Source organism: Ornithorhynchus anatinus, chromosome 14 (assembly GCF_004115215.2).
Source record: "Ornithorhynchus anatinus isolate Pmale09 chromosome 14, mOrnAna1.pri.v4, whole genome shotgun sequence".
NCBI lineage: Eukaryota > Metazoa > Chordata > Mammalia > Monotremata > Ornithorhynchidae > Ornithorhynchus > Ornithorhynchus anatinus.
In genome coordinates this window covers 28,415,251-28,426,528 of record NC_041741.1, presented here as the reverse complement: position 1 = coordinate 28,426,528, position 11,278 = coordinate 28,415,251, and the positions used below count along the sequence as shown (strand labels likewise).

At 41.2% G+C, this 11,278-nt stretch overlaps 1 non-coding gene across 1 annotated transcript; it reads right to left on the bottom strand.

Annotated features, from left to right (window-relative positions):
* Positions 1 to 8,704: 8,704 nt before the first annotated feature.
* On the bottom strand, positions 8,705 to 8,842 carry LOC114816819. Its single transcript, XR_003764625.1, has one exon. It is a non-coding gene; the product is annotated as a small nucleolar RNA SNORA7 (small nucleolar RNA).
* Between the last annotated feature and the right edge of the window lie 2,436 nt (positions 8,843 to 11,278).

Below are 11,278 nucleotides of genomic sequence, written 5' to 3'. Positions count from 1 at the left end.
GTGCATATGGAGGGGGAGGGAGATCCAGGCCAGAAGGGGTCGGGGGTGAGATAGACGACATCGAGCCACAGTGAGCAAGCTAGTGCTAAAGGAGTCAAGTGTGTGGTTGGGACTAATAGTATCTAACAAATCAGAAGATTTGGAAATAAAATATTTTATGAATTTCTTACATGCTATACCGCATCCATCCACAAAATAATTAGTTGTGGTATTGAATTATGGTATTTGTTAAGGGCAACCACTGCACTAAGCACTGGGATAGAAACAATGTTGACAGGGAATGTGTCTATCAACTCTGCTATATTATACCCTCCCAAGTGCTTAGTAGTATTCTACACACAGTAAGTCAATGAATATGATGGATTCAATCAGATCAGATATAGTCTTGTCCCCAGTGAAGCTCATAGTTTAATTCAAGAGGGAAGAACAGATTTAAACACTTTTAAAAATACACTTTTCATCACAAGAGTAAAATTTTGCCTAGAATTTATGATTCCTCAACTCTAAACTGTTTTGATGAAACATATGTCTACTGAGAAATTACAACTATTACACATACATCCTGTATTTTTTTTTAAAAAGAGAATTTTCTTTAAAGTGTTTTGTTCATAGAGATAAAAGTTAATGCAATCATTTCCAAGATTAACTGATGCTCTACAAATATGTCATTTTCCTCAAAAATGTTTTATGTATACAGATATCGATTATATAAATTAACAGCTATTTCATGTTCATGGAACTCAGCTATCTTAGAAATTCCAAATACTTTTTACATCTGAGCTTTTCATATCCCTATCTAGTGCATAATTCACGATGATTAATCATAAAAATGAAATACAAATAATTGAACTTAAAATACCCTTAGAAGTGTTTGTATAAGAAAACACAATAGACAAAGAGAAGAACAGTTTTCAAAGCTGGAGGAAAAACAGAAGGCATAATTGTTAGGCCAAGAAATTTTAAAATCATTTCAAAGAAGATTTCCTGCTGATAAACAATTGACAAGAGTTTGAATTAAGCAACAATCTTTTAATTAAGTATGAGGAAATATTATTTGAATCATTTACAACTCAGCTAAGTTTCATCAAACCTTACATGAAGTCACATATCTACATTATTAAGCAATTAAACAACAAAATCCTAAACGTCTTATTCCTGAGTTCGTCAATGGATTTCTTGATGCTATGAGCTCAATACATTTCCCTCAGCTAGGAAGGAATCGATTACATCCCAATTTTATTTATTGAGTGTTATCCTGTGTAACACACTTTACTAAACACTTGGGAGAGTTCAGTGGTGGAAATGATCCCTGCCCACAAGTACTTTACAATCCAGTGAGAAACAGCATGACCTAGTGGATAGAGCATGAGGCCAGTAGTCAGAAGGACCTAAATTCTAATCCCAGCTTTCCCATCTGCTGTGCGACCTTAGATAAGACACAACTTCTCTGTGCCTCAGTTACTTCATTCTCACTCCTCTAATATTAACTTTCTCACTGTACCTCGATCTCATCTATCTCGCCGCTGACCTCTCGTCCTTGTCCTACCTCTGGCCTGTAACACCCTCCCTCTTCATATTCAGAGAGACAATTACTCTCTCTCCTTTCAAAGCCTCACTGAAGGCACATCTCCTCCACGAGGACTTCCCTGACTAAACCCTCCTTTCCTCTTCTCTCCTTTTTCACCATGACTTGCTCCCTTCAATCACTCCCCCCAACTCACACTCAGCTCCATACTTACGTACATAGCTGTCATTCATTTAAATTAACGTCTGTCTCTTCCTCTAGACTGTAAGCTGATTGTCATCAGGGAATGTGTCTCCTCATTGTTGTGTTGTACTCTCCCAACTGCTTAGTACAGGAAGCTCAGTAAATACGATCGAATGAATGAAAAGGTTTACTTTGTATCTACCCAAGTTCTTAGGACATTGTCTGGCACATGGTAAGAACTTAAGTCCCATGAAAAAAGACAAGAGAAAGAGGCAGGCACTAACTTGAGCTACATACTTTTTTATATGTTTATAAAAACCATACGTGTTTGCCCTCTTGTTCATAGTTGAAAAACATCTGACGTGGCATTAGAAAAGGTAGAATCACTGACCAACTGAGTCTGGACTTTCCAAGTTTCCTCCAGATTACCTGGGTAGGGATTGTCTCTATCTGTTCCCGAATTGTACTTTCGAGGAGCTAAGTACAGTGCTCTGCACATAGTAAGCACTCAATAAATACGATAGAATGAATTACTTGTGGTTCTAGAGTGTTGGAAGATCAAGTCACTACTCAGTCCCATTAAAGGTGAAAATGCTCTTCTTAATTCTCTTATCATTGTTGGAGTGAAGCCAGGGTGAGTCACAGATTCAATCATGTCTCACTTAATCTGTAGGATCTGGAGGACAGAGTCATAATATCCTTCCAAACTACTCAGAAACTCAGATCTTCTTTGAAACTGTCCCTGGGAAACTGTTCAATACTGATCAATCAAGGAATTGATCAAATTTATGAAGCAATTTCTGTGTGTAGAGCTGTGTATTAAGTGTTTAGGAGAGTAAGCTCATCATGCATAGGGAACATATCTGATAATTCACTTCTACTGTACCCTTCCAAGAGCTTAGAATAGTGCTCTGCACATAGCAGTGCTCAACAAATACCATTGATTGACTGATTTGATACAACAGAGCTAGTAGACACATTCTGTGCTCACAAGGTGCATACAATCTATAGGGGGAGACAGACATTACTATGAATAAATGAATTAGATATGTAAACAAGTGCTGTGGGACTGAGGATGGGTTGAATAAAGGTACAAATCCAAATGCAAGAGCAACAGAGAACGGAGAGAGAATCGATTAAAAGAGGGCTTAGTCAGGAAAGTGCTTAGTACAGTGTTCTGCACACAGTAAGCACTCAATCAATATGAATGAATGAATGAATGAAAGGCCTCTTGGTGGAGATGTGCTTTTAGTAAGGTTTTGAGTATGGAGACAGTGACCATCTGTTAGATATGAAGGGGGAGGAAGTTCCAGGCCAGAGATGATGTGGGCAAGGGGCCATCAGCTAGATAAAAGAGAATGAGATAGAGTGAGTAGGTAGGTATTAGAGGAGTGGAGTGTGCAGGCTGTGTTGAAGTAAATCAGTGAGGTTAGATAAGAAGGAAGAAAAGGCAACTGCATGCTTCAAAGACTATGGTGAGGAGTTTGATGTGGAACTGGATGGGCAAACATCGGAGGATCTTGAGGAATGAGATGACAAAATGACGACAAGCTTCTGGCTCCCTCACTCCAATGCATTACACTGAGGTGTGTTTGGATTTTTGGTGGGGAAATGTACACATCCACATACACTCAGGCCACTATCTAAGTATGCAGAAAGTACCACCAAGAAGCAGCATGGTGTAGTGGATAGAGCACAGGCCTGGGACTCGGGTCATGGGTTCGAATCCTGGCTCTGCCACCTGTCTGTGTGGTCTTGGGCAAGTCACGTAACTTCTCTGTGCTTCAGTTACCATATAATAATAATAATTATGTTGGTATTTATTAAGCGCTTACTATGTGCAGAGCACTGTTCTAAGCACTGGGGTGTACAGGATAATTAGGTTGTCCCACATGAGGCTCACAGTCTTCATCCCCATTTTACAGATGAGGGAACCGAGGCACAGAGAAGTTAAGTGACTTGCCCACAGTCACACAGCTGACAAGGGGCAGATCTGGGATTCGAACCCATGACCTCTGACTCCCAATCCCCTGCTCTTTCCACTGAGCCACGTTGTAAAAGGGGAATTAAGATGGTGAGCCCCATGTGGGACAGGGAATGTGTCCAATCTGATTTGCTTGTATCCACCCCAGCGCTTAATACAATGTCTGTAAGCCCCCTTTTCCTCAGCTCCCCCTCCCTTATCACTTCGACTCGCTCCTTTTGCTCTCCCCGCCCCACAGCACTTATGTATATATCTATAATTCTATTTATATTGATGCCTGTTTACTTGTTCTGATGCCTGCCCCCCTCACCCCCACCCCAGATTTTAAACCCTTTGTGGGTAGGAATTGTCCCTCTTTATTGCTGAATTGTGCTTTAAGCACTTGGGACAGTGCTCTGCACACAGTAAACACTCAAATACGATTGAATAGTAAGTTCTTAAATACCACAGTTATTATTACGCAGTATCAATCAATCGATAGCATTTATTGATAGGGAGACTGCAATAGAAGAAAAAATCATCCCTACCTCAACCAAGAGGAGGCAACAGACACGAAAGTAATTTCTGAGAGGAAGAAAAAGAGAGTGGAAAGATTCATTTATTCAATTGTATTTATTGAGCACTTACCGTGTGCAAAGCACTGTATTAAGTGCTTGGAAATTACAATTCAGCAACAAATAGATACAATCCCTACCCAACAACGGGCTCACAGTCTGGAAAGATGGGTAGTAAGTCTGTAAGCTCACTGTGGGCAGGGAATGTGTCTGTTACTTTGTTGTGTGGTACGCTGTCAAGCGCTTAGTATAGTGATCTGCATACAGTAAGCACTCAATAAATATGACTGATAGAATAATAATGTTGGTATTTGTTAAGCGCTTACTATGTGCAGAACACTGTTCTAAGCGCTGGGGGAGATACAGGGTAATCAGGTCGTCCCACGTGAGGCTCACAGTTAATCCACATTTTACAGATGAGGGAACTGAGGCACAGAGAAGTGAAGTGACTTGCCCACAGTCACACAGCTGACAAGGGGCAGAGCCGGGATTCGAACCCATGACCTCTGACTCCCAAGCCCGGGCTCTTTCCACTGAGCCACGCTGCTTCTCTGGAATACATGTTAGAGCAGGTGGGCAGTGGATGATACAGCCTGTGCTGGAAACCTGCTTGAGGTTGATCAAAACGATATTTGTTCAGTTTTAAATTGACTCCAGAAGTGATCAAAGAGCAGAGCATTTTAATATTAGACTCTCCATAAATAGCATATGCCTGCCTAATCCCAAATCATTGTCAATTCTAATTATCTCTCTGACTACAAGATATGGCTTGCCTTTGATTTCCCCAATTAAAACACGGTGTCTGTTTACATATGTACAAACTAGAGGGCAAAAGATGGTAATGAAACTAGTGAAAATTAAACGAATAATTTAAATTAACTACACTTTATTGAATAAACGTCTTGGCACTAATTTGTTCTGGGTAATGTGGAGAGCCAATTATTCTGTAATCCAAAGGAATTAACATAATTCAAATAGCACTAATAGGCAACAAAAATAAAGATTGCATAAGCAAACATAGCAGTGAGTTCAATTTTATATCTCGTGTTGAGAATTTTTTTTAAAAAAGAAAGGGGGACTATAGAATAACTCACAATGAATCCATTAGGATACTAGGATCGGTTTGTTTCTACATCTTGGACTCATGCCAGTCTTACCCCCACAGAATTGCATCTGAAATAGTAAAAAATACAACTATAAAATATATTAAATATGACGAAAAGGTTGTGCACTGACTGTTGATACTGTGACAGCGGAGAAAAAAAACAAGCATCAGCAGAATAAAAAGTATGCACTTCAAAGTACTGCATGAGTCTGAGTGAACCTAGGATGTGTCGTAGGTTCAATCATGATCCACCTTATCCGTGCTCCCACACTTGAAGATGCGGTGAACCTGGAGGACAGAGTCATATATCCTTCCAAACTACTCAGAGACTCTGAGCATCTTTGGAATCGTCACTGGGAAACTGTTAAATGCTTATCAACTACTATAAAATAGACTGTTGGGATACTGTAAAATACAATAATAATAATAATAATAATAACATTGGTATTTGTTAGGCACTTACTATGTGCAGAGCACGGTTCATTCAATAGTATTTATTGAACACTTACTATGTGCAGAGCACTGTACTAAGCGCTTGGGATGAACAAGTCGGCAACAGACAGAGACAGTCCCTGCCGTTTGACGGGCTTACAGTCTAATCCTGAGCGCTGGGGTAGATACAGGGTAATCAGATTGTCCCACGAGGCTCACAGTTAATCCCCATTTTACAGATGAGGTAACAGGCACAGAGAAGCGAAGTGACTTGCCCACAGTCACACAGCTGACAAGCGGCAGAGCCGGGATTCGAACCCATGACCTCTGACTCCCAAGCCCGGGCTCTTTCTACTGAGCAATAGATCTGGCAGATGTCCCTTGCCGCCACAATATTTCACATCCTTCTACATCCACATGGCCACCTTGGAGGAAGAGGAATGAAAGTTGCTCAAGGCTACAATAAGGGATGCCAAAACTCGAGATTGGACCATTTGGGTTCAAAGTGTCCTTCCGGAACCACCTGTCATTACGGGGCCTCGACACATGGTCGTGCCATTCAGAGCCTCAATTTTTATTATGGTCTGTTACGTGCTTCGGTGTCAGGCAGTGAACGAGATACAAGATAATCAGGTTGGACACAGTCCCTGTCCCTCTTGGGGTTCACAGGCTAATCCCTATTTTACAGATGAGGTAGCAGACATAGAGAAGTTAAGTGACTTGTCCAAGGTCACACAGCAAACAAATGGTGGAGCTGAGATTAGAACCCAGGTCCTCTGATTCCCAGGTCCGTGCTCTTTCCACTAGGCCATGCTGCTTCCCAATGACCTTTCTCTGGAGATCTATAAAAATGGGAAGACTGTGCGATCAACAGTATTGAGCACTTATCTGTGTGGAGCATTGTATTAAGCACTCAATTCATCCCAGGATGAAAGTTCGCTATCTTGGGGACATGAATTGATTCAGACAATTGTGGTTTTGTTCTAGTTCCTACAGAAGTGTTCGAAATCATTCCCTCGTGACCTGGCCTTATGTAAAATAATGATCAAATAGATCATCACGCTGTCCCTATTCCAGACTCAGACGGCTTTAAAGTCCAAACCAATCTAAACTTTCTCACCATTTTTGCTCTCTTTATAAAAAACTGTAAATAGTAGAACACTGTGAGGAAAGAAAAAAAGGAAAACTAATTTAATCAGAGGTGTCTGTCTTGAAGAGAATTTGTTACAAATAGTAGACACTTCATGACCTATTGGCAAACGAATAAATAGCACAAAACATTATTTTCAAAAACCCGAAAATAACAGTTAGCAGATGAGTAAGCACAGCACTAAATAAATCACAAGGTTACAGTTATAGTAATTTCATGCACTATTAGCAATCAGTAATTGACTGCATGAAGGGCACTTGAAACTGCAGCTAGCCTACAGTGTGAGTCGCTGGTTAATCACCTTATCTAATGTATTCATGCAATGAGGTCATGAATATATATCTGCTCTATCCTGATAAATAACATCTACAACTTTTCTAAATCTGTGCTGTAGAAGATAGCAGATCTATCTTCGTTAAGGTACAATAAGATTAGCTATTTTAACATGGTTTCTCCCGTCTCTCAGGTTCTATCGATGACATCCATTAAATCGGCTTGCCCAGCAAGATACAAATGTTGATGTTACTGTCAAATGAATGCCATTTCTAAAAGGTTTCTCTCCCTGCTCCCTCATTTCAATCACTGTAGCGTTTATTGAGGCACCGATTAAGAGAGAATGTAGTACAGACATTTGTCCTAATTTAGGGGGATTGTGTTCCTATAATTATCATTAATAGTATTGTTTGTGTGAAGCACTGAGCTAGGCACCACCACACTTTGCTTCTGAATTTCAAATGAGGCAAGTAATATAAATTGATTGCTGTATGAGACCAACTGCAACAAGTATGTTTACCGACTCTGATGGAATAGATCAGTATTCCCCTCACCAGCAAAAGGGGAGGGAGCAGAATCCAATGAAAAGAGCTCAGGAATAAAGAGAAAGGAGACAGGAGTCATAGTACTGGTCTACCATTGGCCTGCTGCGTGACCTTGGGTGAGTCATTTAACTTCCTCATTCCCTCAGCTTCCTATCTGCAAAATGGTGATATATACATGCTCTGTTTCTGTTGGATATTCGTTAAGCATTTACTGTGTGTCAAACACTGTTGTAAGTGCCAAGATAGGTACCGATTAATTGGGTCAGAGTCCTTCAGTAGGCTCAAAGTGGGACTATGAATCTCTCTCAGACTGTGTCTAATCAGAGTATCTCAGAGTATCTTGTATCTATGCCAGTATTTGGCACATAATACTATTATTAAGACCCACAATATCCTAAAACTTGCTCACAATAGCAAGTCTCCCCAAAATACCCACCCAATAATATCCAAATTCTTCATTTGCTTGCTTCTGGTCCCTTATATCATAACCCTGCTTGTTCCATGATTTAAAAACATGCCATAACCCTCCATGTCACGCACCATCATCCTCAGTGATATTTGAGCGCTTACTATGTGAACAGCACTGTAGTAAGAACTTGGGAGAGTACAGTACAAGAGGTGATAGACACATTCCATCAACCAATCAGTATCATTTCTTGAGCTCTTACCCTGTGCACAGCACTATACTAACCACTTGGGTAAGTACAATACAACATCACAATCACTGGCATTGATTGAATGCTTGTCCTATGCCGCTAGTTGTCTCCGACCCATAGAGATGTCATGGACACATCTCTTTCAGGATGCCTCACCTCCATCTGCAATTATTCTGGTACCTTTTTTTTGGTAAAACTATGGAAGTGGTTTACCACTGCCTCCTTCAGCCCAGTAAACTTTAGTCTCCTCTCTTGACTCTCTTCCATGCCACGGCTGCCCAGCACAGGTGAGTTTTGACTTACAGCAGATTGCCTTCCTCTCACTAGCCACTGTCCAAGCTAGGAATGGAATGCATACGCCTCTGATTGACTTTCCCTCCCGTAGTCAAGACCGGTAGAGTCCTGGAAACTCTCCGGCTATGACCTCGAGAGGGGTATTGAGCGCTTACTCTGTGCAAATTGGCAAATTCCTCAAAAGATATGCCACTTTCAAGTGATAACAGAACAACTACTCCCTTCTTCGGGGGTACTAAGGCTTGGTTTTAGCACTGCTAACAAATACAGGAAGGAAGCAGGGTGGATCAGGGTCCCATCTGAATTTTTTTATGGAGAGTCACAGGGAAGCTGGAGAAAATAGTACTTTCTGTTTTCCCTCCCACTAGCTTACGGTTTCTTAACTCCATGCTTCTTATGAGTCCAGCCAAGAAAAAGAGCCTCATGTGATTCATGGGGATTTTTTCAACTTTTTTTTGCTTTCTCTCCCACGATTTGCAGTTCATCATCAGGCTTCGAAATATATTGCAACTCCACTAGGCTCATAATATCTCTCCCTTCCATACCAAACCTGCGATCACATCCTGGTAGTCAGGAGATCTAGAAAACTCTGTCCCTTAGTGCCCACCATATCTGCCCTCTCAGGTTCAGATGCCTTCTGCGTATGCCTTGTTTCAGAAAGGCATTCAGTTGCATCCAGATTGCCCTCCTCCTCCTGACCTTAACCCTCCCTGACCCCTGAGAGTTTCTGCTTTTACTATGGAAACAGTAAAGGACCAAACAAGATTCATGGGATGCTGAGTGCACTCATTATATCCACCTTCAAAACCAGAGGGGATTTCAGCATCACTTGGCACAGGGGACTTAACAGGCAGATTTTCCCAACAAATCAGATTTTGCCGGGGAAAACAATGTTTTAAATGAAAGAATCAAAACTAAAGTTGTCATTTTTTTGTGGGGGGGGGGGGAGAGGTAGGTTAGCAAATTGTACGTTAGTAACACAGCATATCCCCAGACATTTAGCAAGTGTGCTCTTATTAGAAAGGCAAATCCAAATTTTCACGGGTTAAAAAGAGAAGTGGCAGAGAAAGTGTGGACAGTGAGTGTATTCAGGCCCTTGAAGAGGTGAACAGGAAAAGGTGAAGGAAAATAGGCACAACTCGGGGAATTGAAATGGAGAGATCAAGGGATATTTTTAGTTCTAGGCCACCGAAGCAAACTTCGAGGATGAAGGACTAAACCCAAAGAGGAGGGAAACTTTGAACATAACAGTAGGAGAGGAGAAAACTTGGGAGCAAGGATTTTCAAAAGCAGATGAAAGATGAGAGTAAGGCAAAGGGTGATAGGTGATATTTCAAACATAAGCAAGAGATTTCTTCTGCAGAGGTCAGGGCAGAAGACCAGGTCAAAAGATCCAGTGCTGTTAGTTTTGGCTACCTGAAATACCCAGCCAGAAACTAAGGAGGACAGGTCAAATGTGTTGTTATTATTATTAGTCACCTAAACCCAGAAACACATGAGATCTTGGAATTGATTCTTTCTTCTGGAAAATGACCAAATTCTCTTTCTTAGCTATTATATAATTTTATCTGGCAGTCAATTTCTCATTCTTAGAGATTCTTCTACCACTAGATAGGCTTTTAACCCTTCACTATTATATGACAAAAATAGAAGACAGACTATTTTCTGCAAAATTGATTCATGCACATCCTATCATCTTCCTTTTAATTTTTTTTTAGTCCTTTCACACTAATTTAGTTGTTACCTGTTTATATTTCACTTGCTTATTTATATTTACATGGCGGTCACCAACCAGAGGTAGGGGCAACTCTGGTGGACGACTGGCATTATTCATTCAACTGTATTTACTGAGTACTTACTGTGTGCAGAGCACTGTACTAAGTGCTTGGAAAGTACAATATAGCAATAAAGAGAGATAATCCCTGACCACAATTGACTTACAATCTAGAGAGGAGATAGCGAAATAAGTTAACAGGCATCAATATAAATAGAATTATAGGTATATACATATATACATAAGTGCTGTGGGGCAGGGGGAGAAGAGCAAAGAGTTGAAGTGATGTGGAAAGGAGAGGGAGCTGTGAGAAAGGTGGCTTAGTCTGAGAAGGCCTCTTGGAGGAAGTGTGCCTTTAGTAGAGTTTTAAAGGGGAGGGGGAAGAGTGATTGGCAGATTTGAGCGAAGGCATTTCAGGCCAGAGGTAGGACATGGGCCAGGGGTAGAAGGCGGGAAAGGTGAAAACGAGGCACAGTGAGAAGGTTAGCAGCAGAGGAGCGGAGTGTGAGGGCTGGGTGTAGAAGGAGAGAAGGGAGGCGAGGTAGGAGGGCGGAAGGTGATGGAGAGCATTATAGCCAATAGTGAGGAGTTTTTGCTTCATAAGAAGGTTGATAGGCAACCATGGAGGTTTTTGAGGAGGGGGGTGACATGCCCAGAATGTTTCTGTAGAAAGATAATCCAGGCAAGAAAGTGAAGTACAGAGTGAAGTGGAGAGAGGAAGGAGGTTGGGAGGTCAGAAAAGAGGCTGATGCAGTCATCCAGTTGGGAATAGGATGAGCGATTGTACCAACACTGTAGCCGTT